Below are 18,144 nucleotides of genomic sequence, written 5' to 3'. Positions count from 1 at the left end.
GCCCTTTCCAGCCTGGCCCAGAATACATCCAGGGATGAGGCAGCCACAGCTTTTCTGGGCAATTTTTGTTGAGACCTCACCACCCTATACAGGAAAGGTTTTTTTCTTAATATCCAGTCTAAATCTACCTTGGATTGCCTTCACCTCTGAGGTTTCCTGAGAGAGGCAGACAGGGCTTGATACACCAAACCCCTGCTCCATGACAGTGGATCTTGGATAAATACAGGATGTAGAAGGTGCCAGCCCAGCCAGACCTGTGTTGCAAGCATCTGCTCACTGACCTGAGCCACAGAGGGACACAGCATATATAATTTCAGACTTAAACCATTTATTTCTCTCTAGTTTCTGGCAACTTCTTTCCCAGCCCCATATACTGGAAGGAGCACGCATGCCTGGAAAGCACTCAGGCATAGATCTTAGGTACCTCCCATGGAGACACAGTATAAATGGGCGGGAGAAACCCAACACAGATAGCTGCAGGAATTGGAGCCCTAATCTCGTTTGTAGATGGAGCTGAATACTTTTCTTACCCTCCAGGTGAGTCCAAGAAGGGTCAGCAGCTATCCGTGGTATTTTCCAGAGCTGGAAGAAGAATATGTACAAAAAGCTGGTTTGGACAGCTTCTACACTGGTTGGTGCAAACCTCCCTTTGGGACCATTTTTTCACTTGAGAACCATTTCTTCATTTTGCAGACAGATTTCTGTGGATCTGTAGCTTTTTGTCCCCTCTGTGATTCATTATAACCACCTCAGCCTGTCCTAAGCTGCCTGTCAAGATGTTGAAGAGAGAAGTAACTTTAAAAATACTGTCTGCATACATTTTAAAGCAGTAATGGGCATGTGAGTGTCCTGGGAAACTAAGAATTAAGCAAGGCACAAAGAAACAAAAATATCAGAGATACAGAGGCTTTCTGGGCACATTCCACTCATGCTGTGCAAAAGAGATTTCCCAGGATTTTGACAAAAACCATTTACCATCTGTTCACTAGCCACAGGCAGACTTCATTCCTCTGGGACAACATCTCTTTGAGTGAAACAGAGAAACATCAGTGAGGCTTTTATGAAGATCACAACTCCCTCATTCCTGGTCTAGCACCTCTTGTGCTGCAGAGAAGGGAAATCCCATGGCCAAAGGGCATCCAGCCCAGGGAAGAGAGTGACAGATCCATAGTCTACCAGGGAGTAGAGCAGGAGTCCTACAGGGGCAGGTAGGCTGCAGAGCTGAGGAATTTTGTAAAAGGCTGTTTGGATCCTAAAATGTGTGATACCAAGCACAGCTGTAGGGATGCAACACAGTCTTGGAGAGAGTGTGGCAAGGGAGATGTAGTCCGGAATGCAATGCAAGATGGGTGCCCTAAAGTTGTCCCAAAGATGTCCCAAAGGTGCGCTGACACACAGGTGGTTAGTGGAGCAGTTTTGGAGCAGTGCTCCAAAATTATTCTGACATCATGCTCAGAGGTGCAGAGAAAAAAACTGGGCTTAGGAGGGGAATGGCTGGCACAGAAGGGTTGGATTTCCTAGTAGCTGAAGAAACTGGGATTGGATAGGACATGAACAAACATGAAGATCTCCATGTGATCCAGACTGCACCGGGGCACTGGTGTATGCAGCCACAGAAGTTCTGGGTGTGGATGGTTGGGCTCAGATCTGCAGGGTTCAACAGATACTGAGGAGCACACAGCTTCCAGTCTATTCCCACAGGATGGGGATCCTGGGAAGCCCTAAAAATTAAAAATTCTAAATAAAAAAAAAAAAAAAGCAGTAGGAATGGAGCTTGTAGCACTGTTGTCAGGATCAATATAGAGAGGATAAATTTATCATGAAAGCTTTATTAGAGAACAAGAAGCAAAGTTGGTGGCCTGAGTACATCTTCATCACGCAGACCAGGGAGACTGTATGGGTAGAAACAATGAGAGCTTTTTAAAAGGAGATTAAAAGGAGCAGGAAACAGATGCTCATCCATTTCCAATCCTCTGCTATGGGGATGCCCTCCACTAGACCAGGTTGCTCCAGGACTTGCCCAGCCTGACCTGGAACACTTCCAGGAATTCTCTGGGTAACCTGTGCCAGGGCCTCACCACGCTGACAGGGAAGAATTTCTTCCCAATATTCCATCTAACCCTGCCCTCTGGCAGTGGGAAGCCATTCCTCCTTGTCTTGTCACTGCAGCCTCTTGTCCCAACTCCTTCTCCTGATCTCCTGGACCCCCTTTAGGCACTGGAAGGGGCTCTAAGGTCTCCCCAGAGCCTTCTCTTCTCCAAAGGAACACTCCCAGCTCTCCCAGCGTATCTCCAGGGCAGAGGGACTCCAGCCCTCAGAGTATTTTCATGGCCTCTTTTGGACTTGCTCCAACAAGTCCAGGTTTCTTGTGCTGAGGGCTCCAGTCCTGAATGTCGTATTTGTCTAGAGATCTCCAGAAGTCTCATTTCTCTAGCTACTGAAAAAAATAGTAATAAACACCGAATTTGTAGGAACTAATGAATAAATATTGAATTGGTAAGGCTATGTGGTTATGGATCAAGGCTGCCAGAGCTCAAGGAAAATTTGAACAAGGTTGTTTGGAACAGGGTGGGATTTTGGGGATGTCCTGTGCAGGGCCATGAGTTGGACTTTGATGATCCTTGTGGGTCCAATTCAGGATGTTCCATGAATCCATGATTCTGTAAATACAATAAACTGAGTCAACATACTTTTTAGCAGAATGTTGTGGCTCAGAAATCTGTTCAGCTATTGCAAGAAGAGGTGGTGTGTGTGGACAACAGTGATCTGGTCAATATAATGCCATCCAAATCACTTTTAAGAAGGTCTATCATAGAGTTTTCAGAGACACTGAACTGTAACAGATCAACATCTTGCAAAGATAAGGGAAATTAGTAAAAATGCAGATTTCCTGTTGTATCTCCACCGGGGCTGGAGTTTTCAGCATATTCATTATATGGAGAAAAGGCTGCAATTAGGATGGTGTCAGTGTTTCTGCCAGAGAAAATAGTTCAGAACTGTCACAGCTAAAGGTAGCTAGAGAGTACTGCAGAAGTATTTCAGGCTACAGAGCTAGTGGGTGATAACATCAGAAATGAAAGTCAGTGCTGATAAGGGTAAAGTAAAGTACATCCTTCACTGCAGACTGAGGCACTCTAGATTAATGCCAGTCAAGAACTAGAGGTAACTGTAAGCAGTTCCCTGAAAACATCAGCTGAAAGTTCATGAGTAACTAAAAAGTAAAAAAAAGCTCCAGATTGCAAGGAAAATATTGCTTTCCCCAGTATAAAACAAGCTCACAAGTCTGTGTGACTTTGGTGCCTGGCTCAGAAAAGATGGAGAAACACTGGAAAAGGTCACAGAGACAAAGAAAATGGGTGGTCAGAAGTGGAGGGGGGGAAAAAAGTGATCAGGACTATTAGGAAAGAGGTGAATGAGGTAACAGGCATTGACAGTGTAGACATGCATGCAGTAGGAACAGGGAATGGTTAGAGGTGGTTATTCAGCACTTTTCAGAGCTGGATGATCTCCAGAGGTCCCTTTGAACCCTAACTGCTCTGTGATTCTGTGTTTCTGGGGGCACCAGGCAGAAGAAGGGTTGGCATGTTAATCTCAGGATGTTGTGAAATCAAAAGTCTAATCGGTCTTAATAAGGAATTGGATAAACTAATAAAGGACTGGAACTATTAAAATTCTTTGTGTGTCCAAATCAAAGCTGACGGATGGGAACTCAGGACAGAGGCGCAAGTTCACCCTTGGCTTCCCCTTGCTCAGGTGGGTGTTTTTGGGCACAGACTGTCAGGGTGAGAGACATCCCTGTCTTGTCAGAGCCACCTGGGCAGCTGATCTTCAGGCCCATGCAAGAATGGGCAGAAAAAGTCTTTGTACTTTCCATCTTTGGCTGCAGATGAATAAAAGATCTGAAAAAAAAGAAGCAAATTATACCTTGTGCAAGCTTACCATGTTCCCTAGGAAACAATTATGAAGTGCATATTAAATCCTTTGGGAAAGGTTGAAAAATCCTGATTCAGGGAAACATGTTGTATTCTCTCTACCTGGAAAGAAATTTTCTGCTATATATTTTCTGTTTGCCCAGAGAAGCTGTGGCTCCCCCATCCCTGGAAGTGTTCAAGACCAGACTGGACAGGGCTTGGAGCAACCTGGTCTAGTGGAAGATGTCCCTGCGTTTGGCAGAGGGATGGAACCAGATGAGGTTTTAAGATCCCAAACCATTCTGTGAGTCCATGATTTGATATATGTGCAATGAAGTTCTTGGTGCTTTTTTCCTTGGATGGCCTCATTCACATTCCCTCTGTGAAGAGCTGATGCTGATAAGGATCTCAACAATCCATGCAGCAACAGGACAGAGTAAGGAAGGTGGAAAAGAAAAATGCAGCCTGTGGTTAGACTCCTTATAGAATATTTCTGGGCTCTCTTTGTCTGCCAGACTTCCTACCCACAGGAAGCTGCCTGGCAAACCTGGGCAAGAGCACCCTCTGGGGACCAACAGAAATGTAATGGTGCGATTACTCTTCTCAAATCCCTTCTTTTCACACTGACGTTGCATTTTAAATGGGTTTCATGATGGTGATGTGTGCCAAGTTGTTTGCCCAGAAAGTGGAGCCTGCTGGGGAGGGCTGGCTCACTACACCCCATCTCTGTTACTGTGAGACAAGCTGAGTCTCCCTGGAGAGAGCAAGAGAGGCCTGAGGAAACACAGCAACTTTGCAGCTTGTAAGAAAAGTGAGGTATCACTTCAAAAAATCGTGGAATGGTTTGGGTTGGAAGGGACCTTAAACGTATTTCATTCCAACCTTACTGTCATGGCCAGGGACACTTTCCACTAGACCAGGTTGCTCCAAGCCTTGTCCAACCTGGCCTGGAACACTTCCAGGGATGGGGCAGCCACAGCTTCTCTGGGCAACCTGTGCCAGGGCCTCACCATGCTCACAGGAAAGAATTTCTTCCCAATATCCCATCTAACCCTACCCTCTGGCAGTGGGAAGCCATGCCCTATGTCCTGTTACTCCAGGGTCTTGTCCAAAGTCCCTCTCCAGATTTGCTGGAGCCCCTTTAGGCACTGGAAGAGGCTTTAAGGTCTCCCCAGAACCTTTTCTTCTCCAGAGGAGCACCCCCAGCTCTGCCAGCCTGCCTCCAGAGCAGAGGGGCTCCAGCCCTTGGTTCATCTCAGTGGCCACCTCTGGACTTGCTTCAACAGCTTCACATCTTTCCTCTGCTAAGGACCTCAGAGTTGGTGGCAGCTCTGCAGGTGGTGGTCTCACAAGGGCAGATGGGGACAATCTCTTCCACTTGACAAAGGTCACACTGGTTAAAGATAATGAGGGGACATGGTGCAAAAGAGACTTCTCTGCATCTTGCTAAGGAGACTCAACCATGAGGATGGAATATCCAATGGAATTGTCTTTCCTGTCATGGAAGGGAATTTGGTGTGGGGAGCCCAGCACAAGTGGGTGGCACTGCCCATGCATAGTGGGTGCCCAGTCTGGGGGGGGGGGGAGGCATTAGCAGAGGGTTCCTTTAATCATACATCACCATGTGTATCTCAAGGCAAGAGAGTTAGCCAAGGAAAAAAACAAAAAAGATTTCTAAATGTTACAAGAAATTCCCAAGTTTGACAGCCAAGAACATTTTATTTAGGTTATTGTCTCCTACACTGGGTTTAGTCTCCATTCTGAGCTGGTGGATGCCTACTCCCACCTGTCACACACCTCATGACTCACTGCAGAGGAGCAGGAGGCAGTAGGAGGCAGGGAGAAAAATCCCACATTTAAAGGAAGACATGCAGTAAAATGTCAGTGTAAAAAACTCACACACAAGCACAACAAAGTAGTAGAAAATTTGTTATTGATGATTTTTATTTTCTAGCTCATGTCTCTATATTGATGAGGAAACAACTTTCATCTCCCTGAGCCAAAGGCACTGCAAGACTCACGTGCCACTGGAGGCGATTTCAGTACATAAGTACAACAGAGGCTGGAATGGGTGGCATCTGCTGAAGCATTCTGCCCTCAAAGATGAGGATGTATCATAGAATTATGAGGGTTGGAAAAGCTCTCTAAGATTATCAAGTCCAACTGTTTTACCAGCACTGACTCTGGGAAGTCATCATTGTCCTGGCTCAGGGAGAAGATGAACTGCAGTGGTAGAAACCCTCCAATGCATTAACCTCTTTGAGCACTTCAAAGGTCTGAAATAGACTTTCACAATTCAGACAGTTCTTTGAATACCAATTTATTTAATATCTATTAAGCATTACATGCAGGAGGTTCAGAGTGGCAAGTTGCCTGTGTACTTTAGTATTTGAGCAAGATTTTCAGCAAAAATTAGGTCATTTTCCTGAAACTAAAGATGTAATTTAACTGACAACACCACAGAAGTCTAGTAGGTTGACCATTTCACATGTATGAAACACACTACCAACATGGAAACTTCTGAGTTTCCAGGAGTCTGTTTCTATTATGTAATTAAAGTTATCTGACTCTGAACTAGAGGACACAGACACAGCTGAGAAGTAGAGAAAATCTACAGGAGGAGGAAGAAGTGGAAAATGCCTTATTTTATTCAGTAGCTACATATGGTCAACCTCTGCAAAGACCCCATGGCACAACCAGTTTGGTTTTGCTTTGTTCCAATTCTTTGGAGAGCCAGAAGTAGCCGCAGGTTGGACAGAAAGGAAATGAAAATGCAACTAGCAGTAGGTGATGGGTTTGATAAGGATGGCTGAGGCTCTGCAGTTCCCCTGGCACAGATTGCCCCATGTCATGGCCCCTTTGAAGTTCAGACGCACAGAGTAACACGCCGAGTACCACCATCCGGCACCGGAACTGGTGGCACAGTTCCCACTAGAAGTGTCCTGATCTCAATCTTTAGCAGAGAACTTCATGTTGTCATGCATGGTGGTTGTGCCTTTGGAGGCCATGGCATCCTCTGCTGTCCCTGAGTGCGCTCCCAGCCTCAGCTGGTAGCCCTGGGACTCATCATCCAAACTGAACAGGTTTTGTAGTCTGCGAACTTCATGTTGTTTGCAGCATCCCAGATGACAAACCTGACCTGGTAGACCTTCTGCCTGGTGATCTGATGTACTCGGTGCCCAGCCAGAACTCAGTGTGCACATTCCCAAAGCCGTGTTTGTAAGTGCTCCAGGACTCATCCCACATGACTGGTGTATCTCTGTGGTTCCTCTGGATAATGGTCCAGCCTCCATCCTCCCTGTTCATCTCACAGTAGACCACGATGGTTTGCTGTCCTGTGGGCTGAATGATGTAGATGCCACTGGGGCTGCTAGCAGGGAGCTCACTGCAGTCCTTGGGCCAACCTGGGGCATGAGAGAACATTGAAGGACCAACACACAACATCCCAGTCTGTTGTCCCTGCAACCCTGGCATCCACTGTATCCCTAGGGTCAGGAAGGAGGAAACCTAATTCCCTTAGCATTGGACCCTGTGGATGGCTGTGAAAGCCCAGCTTTGCTTGGAAGGGACATCTTCTGTGGACTTGTGGCAGGATAGTAATGGCAGCAAAGTAATGGCAGCAGAGTCCTCCGAGATCACAGAATCCCAGAATGGGTTGGCTTGGAAGTCACCTTAAAGCCCATCTTGTTCCACCCCCCTGCCATGGCCAGGAACATGACCTTCCATTAAACCAGGTTGCTCCAAGCCCCATCCAGGCTGTACTTGGACACTTCCAGGGATGGAGTAGTCACAGCTTCTTTGGGCAACTTTTAGCAGATCCTCACCACCCCTGATTGTCTGACATTTCTTCCCCATGTCCAACCTGACCCCACCCTCATTCAGTGGCCTTCAAGTTTGGAGGAGTAGTTGGAGTTCTGCTGAGGCACTGGACTGGCTGCTCCCCAGGGTGACTGCCAACCTGCCACCACTGTGCCTTCATTTCCTACATGCCTCCCTGTTCCCTGAGGGACGTGGGTAATTACCACTGCGGCCCTGTTCCTGCTGAGGGTCAGCTGCCCGGTTCTGCTGGATGATCCCTCCAGCTTCACCTGCATCAAGAAAACAAGGAATGAGAAGAACAGCCCTGTGCTGCATCACAGAGCTAAGTCCAGCCCCCACAGGATATTATTTCCAGCACCGAGCTTTTTGTAGGGCATTTCAGTGGTGCCACTTGGCTCATTTTTCTTCCTCTGTGTTAGTGTTTGGTTGGAAAATCTTCAAAGGTACCACAGACTAGGAATGGGAATGCTGCAGCCATTAAGCAGCTGCCTATTTGCACCTCTCAGCAAGGAGCAGATGGCATATCCATGTAGAACCATGGAATCATTAATGGTTTAGGTTGAAAGGGACCTTTAAAAGACCACTTAGCCCAACTCCCCTGCTATATGCAAGGACACCTTCCACTTGAACAAGTTGCTCAGGGTAGTATTGATGAGTAGAAGGATGTACAGGAGAGAAGGATCAAGAGGGAAGTAGACCACAGGTGCTCTCAGACCAAGATCAAACAGCTGGAAGCTGTTCCTGTGATCCTGCTTTTCAGTGATGGATTCGTATGTTCGTTCAATTCATAAAGAGCTCCAGAAACCTTCAGAGTGTGAGGGAGCTCATAGCTATGAGAGAGCAATGCTCTGTTTAAGAGAAATCCCAGCACCCATCTCACTAAGACTGTTTCCCTGAGAGCCTCTGGAATTGTGATTTCCATCAGTGGTGTGATGAGGTTTTAGAACCATTTAGCCACATGCAAGCTTCAGAAAGCATTTTGGTTATTCACTTATACAAAGTCTCTCTGAAGTTTCAGGGCTCTGAATGAACTATGCAAATGTATATGGGAAGAGAATACATAAAGGAAGAGAAACAGTCTGTCTAGAAAAAGCTGCCACATACAATCTTGTCAATAATGAAGGTTGAATTACCAAATCTGGTGAAGTTTGGTTAAGATATTAAATTAGAAGAAGATTTGATCAGGATCCTTTTATTTCCACAAAAGTATTTTCCACACCTCCCTTTCTGTGCAGAGGAGAGGGCTCCTGATACTTGGATGAACAGAATTCAGGGATGTAAGACAGAAAATACATACCAGGAAGAGGCCTGTCGGAATGGATATTAATGATTTCATCTAAATTTACTTTCAATCTCTCCAGGTTATCAATGTGCAGAGCAAGAAGTGGGGATAGCAGGGCCAGCACAGAGGTGAAGAACAGAGGACTGTAGTGATGAGCAGCTGGAGAAAGAAGATACACAGTGAATCTGAGAATGTGAATCCTCTGGAGGAGAACTGGTGTGTTGGGTTGTCAGCATCGCTGGTACCTAAAGAGACACAGGAGCTACGACAGGAGGAATAAACGAAGCACAAGGAACCCAAGACCTTGGAAAGAAAGGCAAGGATGGCCAGCTGCACATGGAATTCATCCCATCCCATCCCGTCCCATCCCGTCCCATCCCATCCCATCCCATCCCATCCCATCCCATCCCATCCCATCCCATCCCATCCCATCCCATCCCATCCCATCCCATCCCATCCCATCCCATCCCACACTGACCCATGCTGTCTGTCTCTTGTTGAGACCCTGTGAAGTGGGGAGCTGAGTAGGTCTGGTCTGGTGGCACATGGCCAACCCTGATGTTATATAGGGCTGATTGGTGAGGTGAAGCAGCTGATCAAATAACAGTACTCCTTCATTCCTGGAAATTTATGGCCTGTTTGTCCTCTGAAGGTACCTTTGCTCATGCACCATCTGTTGTGTGTCTGTGGTAAGGGTTCCCAGCTGATGGGGTTCACACAGAATTCCAGGAAACCAAGAAAAGCTCCTGATAACACCTCCCAGGACCATGGCAGGGGCCCCTGGGGTCAGCCAGCAGGTCAGAGGGGAGGACCTGCTGGTGCCGCCCAAGCACTGAATGAAAATAGGGACTGAAAGCAGAAGGGAAGAGAGTCCAGCCTGGTGCTGAGGGTTTACCGAAACAGCTGGTACAGATGTGACCCAACAGCTGCTGCTGCTGCCTGATGCACTGGCCACAAAAGAATGCAGATGCTCTCTGAAAAAGCGCCCGGGCTGGGGTGATGACCACCCCCACACAATGGGAGAGAGCAGGTCAGCAGAGCCCTCTTGAGCCTGTTTCTCCCCCTGAGGACATATGGGATAAGGATGAGGAGTGTAGGGACAGGAGCACTGTATGACCACCAGGTTTTTGCTCAGAGCTGCCACAAAGCATCCAGGGGTCATGGATGACCCCCAGGAAAGGTTGTTGACCTTTGCCCCAGCCTTTGCTGATGGAGGGCACAAGGCATCTCTGCCTGCAGCCCCGCTCTGTTTTTCAGTGAGTTGAGTTAGTCAATCCATACAGCAGAACTCACTCGTTCCTGAAAATGTATGGTTTGTTTGCCTCCTTCCACAGACACCTTTTCTCACATGCCAGCTGTTGTGCTTCAGTGATAAGAATTCTCAACTGCTGGTGTTCTGTCTTGGTTTGAAGGACAGGTGTTTGCCAAGGAAAGCAGAAGCTTCCCCTTGGACTGAAAGAAAATGTGATTCTTCCGATTATTATAATTTTGGAATTAAGAGAGCTCTCAGGCAAAGATATGGGGGTAGGAATAACAGTTCTTTACTAGTATAACTAACAAGACAAACAAGAACAACAACAGCTGTGAAATTAGCCACAAACAGAACAGTAACTCAGTCCCAGTGTTTTTTGGCTGCAGGCACCTTTTCCCTGAGCTGCAGTTCCCGGTGCTGGGGGCGGGCGGGTCCCGCAGAGCCGCAGGAGGGCTGGGGGTGATGGCAGCGCTGTCCCAGGGGGTGAGAGAGATGGAGAGAGAGCTCTCCGCTCACGGTGTGGGTCCTGGTGCTCAGCAGAGTGCCGGATTGTGGTAGTTCACAGCGAGAAGACAGCCGGGCAGGGTCCGATGGTGGTTTCCCGACGCTGGGATGGGACACAGACGGCGATCGTCCTTCCCGTCCGAACTCCGCGAGGGAAATGGGCCGAGGCCCAGCCTTCCTCTTCCTCTTCTGGCTGTTTGAATCTCGCGGGGTTTCCCTCTTCCCTCCCGTCCCCTCCCCCCTGTCACCAGGGCCCAGTCAACAGGTATCTTAGCATGACAATGGGGAAAATTCCACAGAGGGAAAAAGGGAGAGAACTAACCCTCAACATGTTCACACTGAATTCCACAAAACCAACAACAGCTACTGATAAGGGTTTTTCTCAGAGTTGTAAATACTTACAAGATTTGAAGCCAAGCCCTGTAGGGACAGTCTGTCACCTGGCCATGTCAGAAATCTCTGTTAGACACCTTCCAGGTTTGTCCACCCTCACATGGTGCATCATTCGAGGCGATACTGTGCTCTGACATTTCACATGGGATTGCACACACATTGAGCAGCAAAAGGGCCTCATCTGCAGCCCTGACCCCTGCTTCCAGTGCCACATATAACCAGGGACTGTAGCATTTGTCTTAGACACATTTCTGGCAGCCTAATTTCAAAACAGATGAGAAGGGTCTTCCCAGCCCTTCCAGCAGCACTCCCCATGCCACACAGGAACAAGGCTCACTCTTTGCACCCACCTGGGCACCAAGTGCAGCCCCAAAGCCAAGGTACAAAGCTGTGCCTGACATCCCAACCTGTGGGCACTGGGGTGGCCCTGGCTGTTATTATCCCCCGGTGACATTCTCATCCTACAGCTCTAAGGGAGGTCCTTGCAGCCAGGAACCCACGGTGAGTCGCTTGAAGTAGCAGTGTCAGGGCATGGATGGTCTTGGAAGTGTGATCCCAGCCAGGGTATCTGGAGGTCACAAGGGAAGCTGAATTACAGAAGGAGGGAGAAGGGACTGAGCCTCCCCCAGATGGAGACCTGCAGCTGTCCCCTGCTCCTTCCCTGCCCTCAATGTGAGACCTGCTGCCCAGGAGCCATCATCTCCAAGCACAGAGAGTGTACTGGAGCCAGGTGTACACCCAGTGCTGGTGACACATGGGTACAAACTGTTCCACCAGGACCACAGCAGGAGCTGGATGTCAGACTGCAGGTCGGGGGGAGGACCTGCTGGTGCCGCCCAAGCACTGGATGAAAATGGGGACTAAAAGCAGAAGGGAAGGAGGAGACTGCCCCAGTGCTGAGGGTTTACGTAAACAGCTGGTACAGATGTGACCCAATAGCTGCTGCCTGAGGCACTGGTCATGAGAAGATGGAGATCCTCTCCCTGGGCTGGGGTGATGCCCACCCACACACAATGGGGGAGAGCAGGTCAGCAGAGCCCTCCTGAGCCTGTTTCTCCACCTCAGGACTTATGGGATAAGGGTGAGGAGAGTAGGGACAGGAGCACGGTATGACCACCAGGTTTTTGCTCAGAGCTGCCACAAAGCATCCAGGCGTCATGGATGACCCCTGGGAAAGTGCTGACCTCAGCCCCAGCCCTTGCTGATAGACAGCACAAGGCATCTTTGTCTGCAGCCCAGCTCTGGGGCTGATGTCTGGACAGCTCTGCAGAGAGGGGGCTGAGACAGATTCAGCTGTCACAGAGATGTCATGTCATTCTGGGAGCTGGGGGCTTCTGCAAAAACACTCCCCATAGGTGTTATTCTCTTTGATCTCCAGATGACAGATCTTCCTTTCAGTTCATGCTCCAGCCCTTCTGTTTGCCCTTCCCCACTCCTTCAGCTGCCTTATTGACTTGCAGCAGTTGGTACATCTCCAGGAAGATTTTAACTCCTGGGCAGGTCCAATGAATTGCAGGTGATAAATGCCCTGCACCTGGGAGATTTGGATTACTTTCTTCTTCCTCAAGAATAAAATCTTGAGGCATCTTTGTGTAATCTTGAGCAAAGACAAGCCACCAGGTGGGTAGACAATGATTAATGCCATGAGATAATGTGCTCACACAGAGGAGGTGTGTGTAGGGACAGACTTGAGAGTGAAGGCACAAGGCCCAGCATGGACCTAGGAGCAGTAGGACTGGCCAGCAGCATGGCAGTGATGGATAAGTCCTCCTCCTCTTTCTCATGGCTCCTTTCCTACAGGACTTTCAGCTCCAGGAGATACAAGCAGAAATCCAAGTGGGGGGACACCAGTGAGGACCAAGGGGGTGGGAATAGATATGTCCAGCATCTATCCCACTCCTTTCCACCCTACTGTTTCTTTCTGGTTTGCTGCTGCTGCTGGGCTCTTTACTGCATCCTTGTGAGCTGCATCCTCTGCACCTGGAGTACCAGGTCTTACTCAACACGCTCAGATGCAGTGCTTTGAACTATTTGCTGTGGATGGTCTTACACACATTTACTTCATTACCATAAAGACATCCTTTTGCTCCTAGACCTATAGAAAAAGAACCAAAGAAACCAACAAAACACCCAAACCACTTTTAGGAGAAACGTGAGAAAATGTAATAAATGTGATTCGTGATAACTAAATTGTAACTATATTGGTGACACTGTACTCATATTAATAGAAAATAATTGCTAGAAAGCAATACTTATTTAAAAAATTAAATAAATAATTGTTACAAAGCAAGAAAGGAAATAGTGAGAAAAAGCAGATGGAATCCCCCAGATGTTAAGTGGGAGTAGTAGATGGATCTAGGTTTGATAAGCCACATCTAGAAATAAAAATTCTGACCTTGGACTGTGCCAAATTGGGATGATTCCAGGCATGGAACTTGAGTCTTATTACAAGGAACATATGCTTAATTACGTAACACCAAGCTTAGTGCGCCTGTGCTACCTGCAAGGTTACATAGCAGACACTGATGAAGACAAAGAGCCTTCATCGGAAAAAAGACCCCAGAAGGATGAGACAGCCCTAACTACTAGTGGAGCATGCACAACACAATGCAGTGACGTAGATTTTAGGAATAGAAACTAGGAGGAGTTTTCCAGAAAGTTCTGTATTGATATGTATTAGCATATAGTATATAAGTGTGATTTTTAGCCTTATTGTTTGATATGTGAGGAAGGGTGGGGCCCTCTCCCTATCCCCGGCCAGTCTTGCTTATGCTTTATATGAACCTTAATTATACTGAATTACTCACTGCCAAATTTTGTATATTCTCAAATATATGTAGCTAAGATATTTGACTGTATTCATTTATACACAATTGCTGCTATTAAAAAATTGCTGCTAAATTTATTCTTCTTGTTTGGTAAATTGGACAGATAGAATAACATTCATAACAGAAAATGTAAGCACAGGCTGCTGCATGGTGCAGTAGAGGGGCTGATCAAGAGATGACAGAGCCATTTCTCACCTAGCTTCAGCCCTGCAGGGGCTGTCCTAAAGCTGCAGCTCCCACTACCCTGCTCCTGTCTGTGCCCTGCCTCTGCCTTTCCTGCTCAAGCATCGTGAGGGCTGCTCAGGGATCCTGATAGTGATGGGCACGTTCTTCCCCAAAACTCCAGGCTGTGGCACCCCAGCTCCACCAGGACTTTGTCCTCCTGCTCACTGTGGTGGGTGCATGGGCCCAGTTTGTGTGACCAGTTCCTAGGGCAGTGAACTGGGCACTGGGTCACAGCCAGGTTAGCGTGCAGGTACAGGGAGTGATGGAAAAACAGGTGCAAGAACATCCTGCTCAGTGCTGTATGGAAAACCACAGTACAAGCCAGTGCCCATAAAGGAGACAAAGGAGTCCTGCCAGTTTATTCAAATAAAGGAAAAAAGTCCACTCTGTCACATGCCTATGGGGTTTTTTCTCCCAAGGTTTTGGAGGATGCAGTCTCCTTTGATCCTGTCAGGAAAATTAATCCACAAACACCAGAGGTTTATGTCCAAAAAGGATACAAAGGAGTCCTGTTACTTTATTTAAATAAAGGGAGAGGCCATGAGGCATTTCCCCGGCGTCTCTCCAATTTTTGGAGGATGCAGCCTCCTTTTTATCCTAATTTCCCAGCTGCATGTGCCCCTCTCTCTTTCCCCATTGGCTGAGGTACTTCAGAGGTACAGACTTCCTGAAATGCCTAATATCTAAGACCCCCTTCTAACATATCCCCCCCTTTGTCTTTTCCTTGCGTCAATTAGTGGAATTCCTTATGGAATTTACGGCTCTTCACACTGTTTTTTCATCTCTCAGTATTCAGTTTTATTTATCAGCAGACCTACAGTTTGTTTGTAAAGACAAATCTCCCATTCCCTTTATCAATCAATGAAATCCTACCTGTTGTTTATATCTCAGTTTCTAGTTTTATTTACCAGCAGATCCACAGTTTGTTTGTAAAGACAAGTCTGTCATTCCTTTCAATCCTAAACTCCTGGACGCATGTTGCTGTTGCCATAATTACTTTTTGCTTTTATATATACTCTATATTCTTTAGACATATATTCTAGCTCTGTTGTTGTGTAGTTATATGGTTCCTAGCTAGCCCCAGTACTTTTCCACATCCTGATAGGCAGAAAGACAAAACACATTCCAAGGCCCCTACTCTATCTTGGTTCTTCCTGGGAATCAAGGCTGAGACCAGCTCTTTGAGATATATTTTCAAAAACAAAGTTTAGCACCCATCGGAGGAGGGGGACGTTTAGAAAGGGGTTGAACTGAGGAGGAATTGCCTCACCACTTTGTGCTCCTAACCGGTGATTTTTTTCAGTTATGCTAATTTGCTAAACTTAAAAAACTACATTCACACTGTGTGGGGGAGGGCATTTGGGCATTTAGGTATTTTTCATTTCTGCCCCTTGGAGGCCTCCAATAAAGATGAGCCTTTATATCAGCTCCTACACTAATATTATCTTGAAAGTGCATTGTTTCATTTTGATGTCCTTAAAGGCATCATTGACTTCATTTCTCCACTGGCTGAGGTACTAGGAAGATACAGCCTTCCTGAACCTGTCATTTCCGTGCAACGTTCAGGAACTCAGGCTTGTGCCGACCCATTTGTCTGTTTCAGGAGCCAAACCACCCAGGTTCTGTAACAAACCTGTGTCTCAAAGTTGGTAGAGACATCAAGACCCATTTCAAAGAGGTCAAACACCCATACTGTCACCCACAGAATTGTTTGTAAAGATATTAGCACACATCTTTCCTATCAATGCCAAAAATTACATTGTTTGGCTGGGATTCTGCGATAACAGTGACTCCACATCCTCTTTCATCCCAGTCAAAGCCACAGACATGTGCTCACTGCGTCCAGCCCCCCGGAGTGAGGGGAATGGGGACTGGGGCAGGGGTACGCGCCACCATCCACAGTGTTAAAGAAACTTCCCACTCCTACCACTCATGACATTTTCTGTCAGTCCCATTCCCAAAGCCAGAGACTTTCATTGCTGGGACAAAAGCCGCTCCACAGCAGGAAGTTTCAGACAGCCAGCATGTCTGCACATTGGCTCCACACACACTCCACTCATACGCAGTCAGACCCGGTTTCCTTTCCGGCTCAACTCAGGTTTCCCTTAGCAGAGTCTCAACTGTCTTGGTTCCATAAAGCCATTTATTCACGGCACAGGAACACAGAAATGGCTTGAGACACCACTCCAAGGAGGACACCCAACAAAGGAACTCCTGTGTTTTTCCACCCTCATAGTCTACTCATGCACAAATTTTGCTCTTCTTCCTGAGGCTTCCACTCCTGCTCTGTCTCACAGTGACAACTCACTACACCAGTCTTAGTCCCTTTTATCCAAAAGACTGGCAATTCCTGGCACCTGCAGTGTCTCTCAGTGTCCATTCATTTGACTGGTGCCTCCTGTCTTCATGTCCTTTGTTAATCAAAAGGTTGGCAGTTCATGGCATCTTGTCTCTGGCTCCCACCCACAGCTCAATCTGCATCTCAATCTACAGATTGAAAACCGACCCACCTGCACCAGACGTTTTCCTCAACATCCAGCTTGGTGCCCCGTTTTCTTTGCAGTCCTGATGCACGCTCTGCTCTGCCCACAGCTCCTGCACTATCACCAGCTGAAACACAGCAACGCTGGGGCTCAGGACCTATCATCCAAAGCACCGGGCACATGGACAGTTTCACCTGATGCCTGGAAAGGCTGACCTAGAACAGAGACTAGACAGAGCAAAAGGGATAAAATAGGTATTTATTGAAAGGATACACTTTGGGCAGTGCAAGAGCCTGGCCAGGGCTACAGCCAAATCAAATCCTAGATGGATCCCAGTCACGAGTCTACACTTCTATAAGTTTTGGTTCATCTACATATTGGGGTCCGTTACCCAACCACAGTCCCAAGCTATGATGTATCAGCCCCTTGGCTTGCCCCCTTTCCCTCGCTGTTGTTTGTGCTTTTTGGGCATCAGGTGTCCTTGATTCTCCAGCTAGAAAGGGATTGTTTTGTGCAGCTACCCTGTGATGAGAACTTACTAACACCAAATATGAAGTTCCAGGGTTACACACTAAGAAGCAGAGATTCTGAAAAATAAAAAAGCTAAACCCAAGGCATCACACCCACTGCCATGGTGCTGACTGGCACTGGGACACAGGTACTGGTTAGGGGTGGGTGCATCCACTCCTGTCCTAGGGAGGGGGACATGGTGCCAGTTCCCTTTCCCCGCAGTCAGTGAACCTTGCTTTGCTCAGGCTATGCTCCTTTCCGAGACCCTGCACAGCCCCCAGCTCTGTTACCCACAGGGTAAGGAATCAGCTCCAACAAACCCTGGAGCCAGACTGTACTGCCTCATGTCTACCTTTGCAGTGACACTGCAAACACACACAGGAGAAGTCAGGGTTCTGGGGAGGAACACTGGACAATGCTTGGGGGCACCATGTTCAGGCAGAGTCCCATTTGCTGCAACCCTATCTGAGTCTGTCTTTGCTCTGCTCCATGCCATGGCTGGGGAAGTTGGAATTCCAGCTCCATCCTGCTGCAAGAGATGGGGGAAGAAGGGTGCCCCTAAGGGGCGTCAGTTCAGCAAGACGGGGCTCCATGCCGTGGGGATCTATCCATCCCTAGGGTAGTGCCTGGCATATGTCAGCAGCCCAGGACTGAGTGCTGGGAGGTGATGCTGCAATGCCCCAGAGGGCTGGAGAGACCAAGGGTGAGTGGGGGTTTTGAATCAGTCCCGCAGTTCTCAGCCTGGGCTCCCATCAGGGGGAGAACAGGGACCATGGGGATAAGAGGACACTGCATCATGACCAGGGCTGTCCAGCCACGGTGTGGGTGATGTTTGGTGGCCAGGATGCACCAGGACCTGGCTGGCCACACCTGGATTTTGGCCAGTGACCAGAGAGCTTGTGGACAGCACCTCCTCCACAGTGAGCTAGACCCACAT

At 47.8% G+C, this 18,144-nt stretch overlaps 1 pseudogene; it reads right to left on the bottom strand.

The window, feature by feature from the left end:
- Positions 1 to 6,448: 6,448 nt before the first annotated feature.
- Positions 6,449 to 9,238, bottom strand: LOC134052556 (fibrinogen-like protein 1-like protein; annotated as a pseudogene).
- Between the last annotated feature and the right edge of the window lie 8,906 nt (positions 9,239 to 18,144).

The sequence above is a fragment of the Cinclus cinclus genome, chromosome 22 (assembly GCF_963662255.1).
Source record: "Cinclus cinclus chromosome 22, bCinCin1.1, whole genome shotgun sequence".
Classification (NCBI taxonomy): domain Eukaryota; kingdom Metazoa; phylum Chordata; class Aves; order Passeriformes; family Cinclidae; genus Cinclus; species Cinclus cinclus.
Note: the sequence above shows the minus strand (reverse complement) of the source record. Positions and strands in the feature narration are given on the sequence as shown.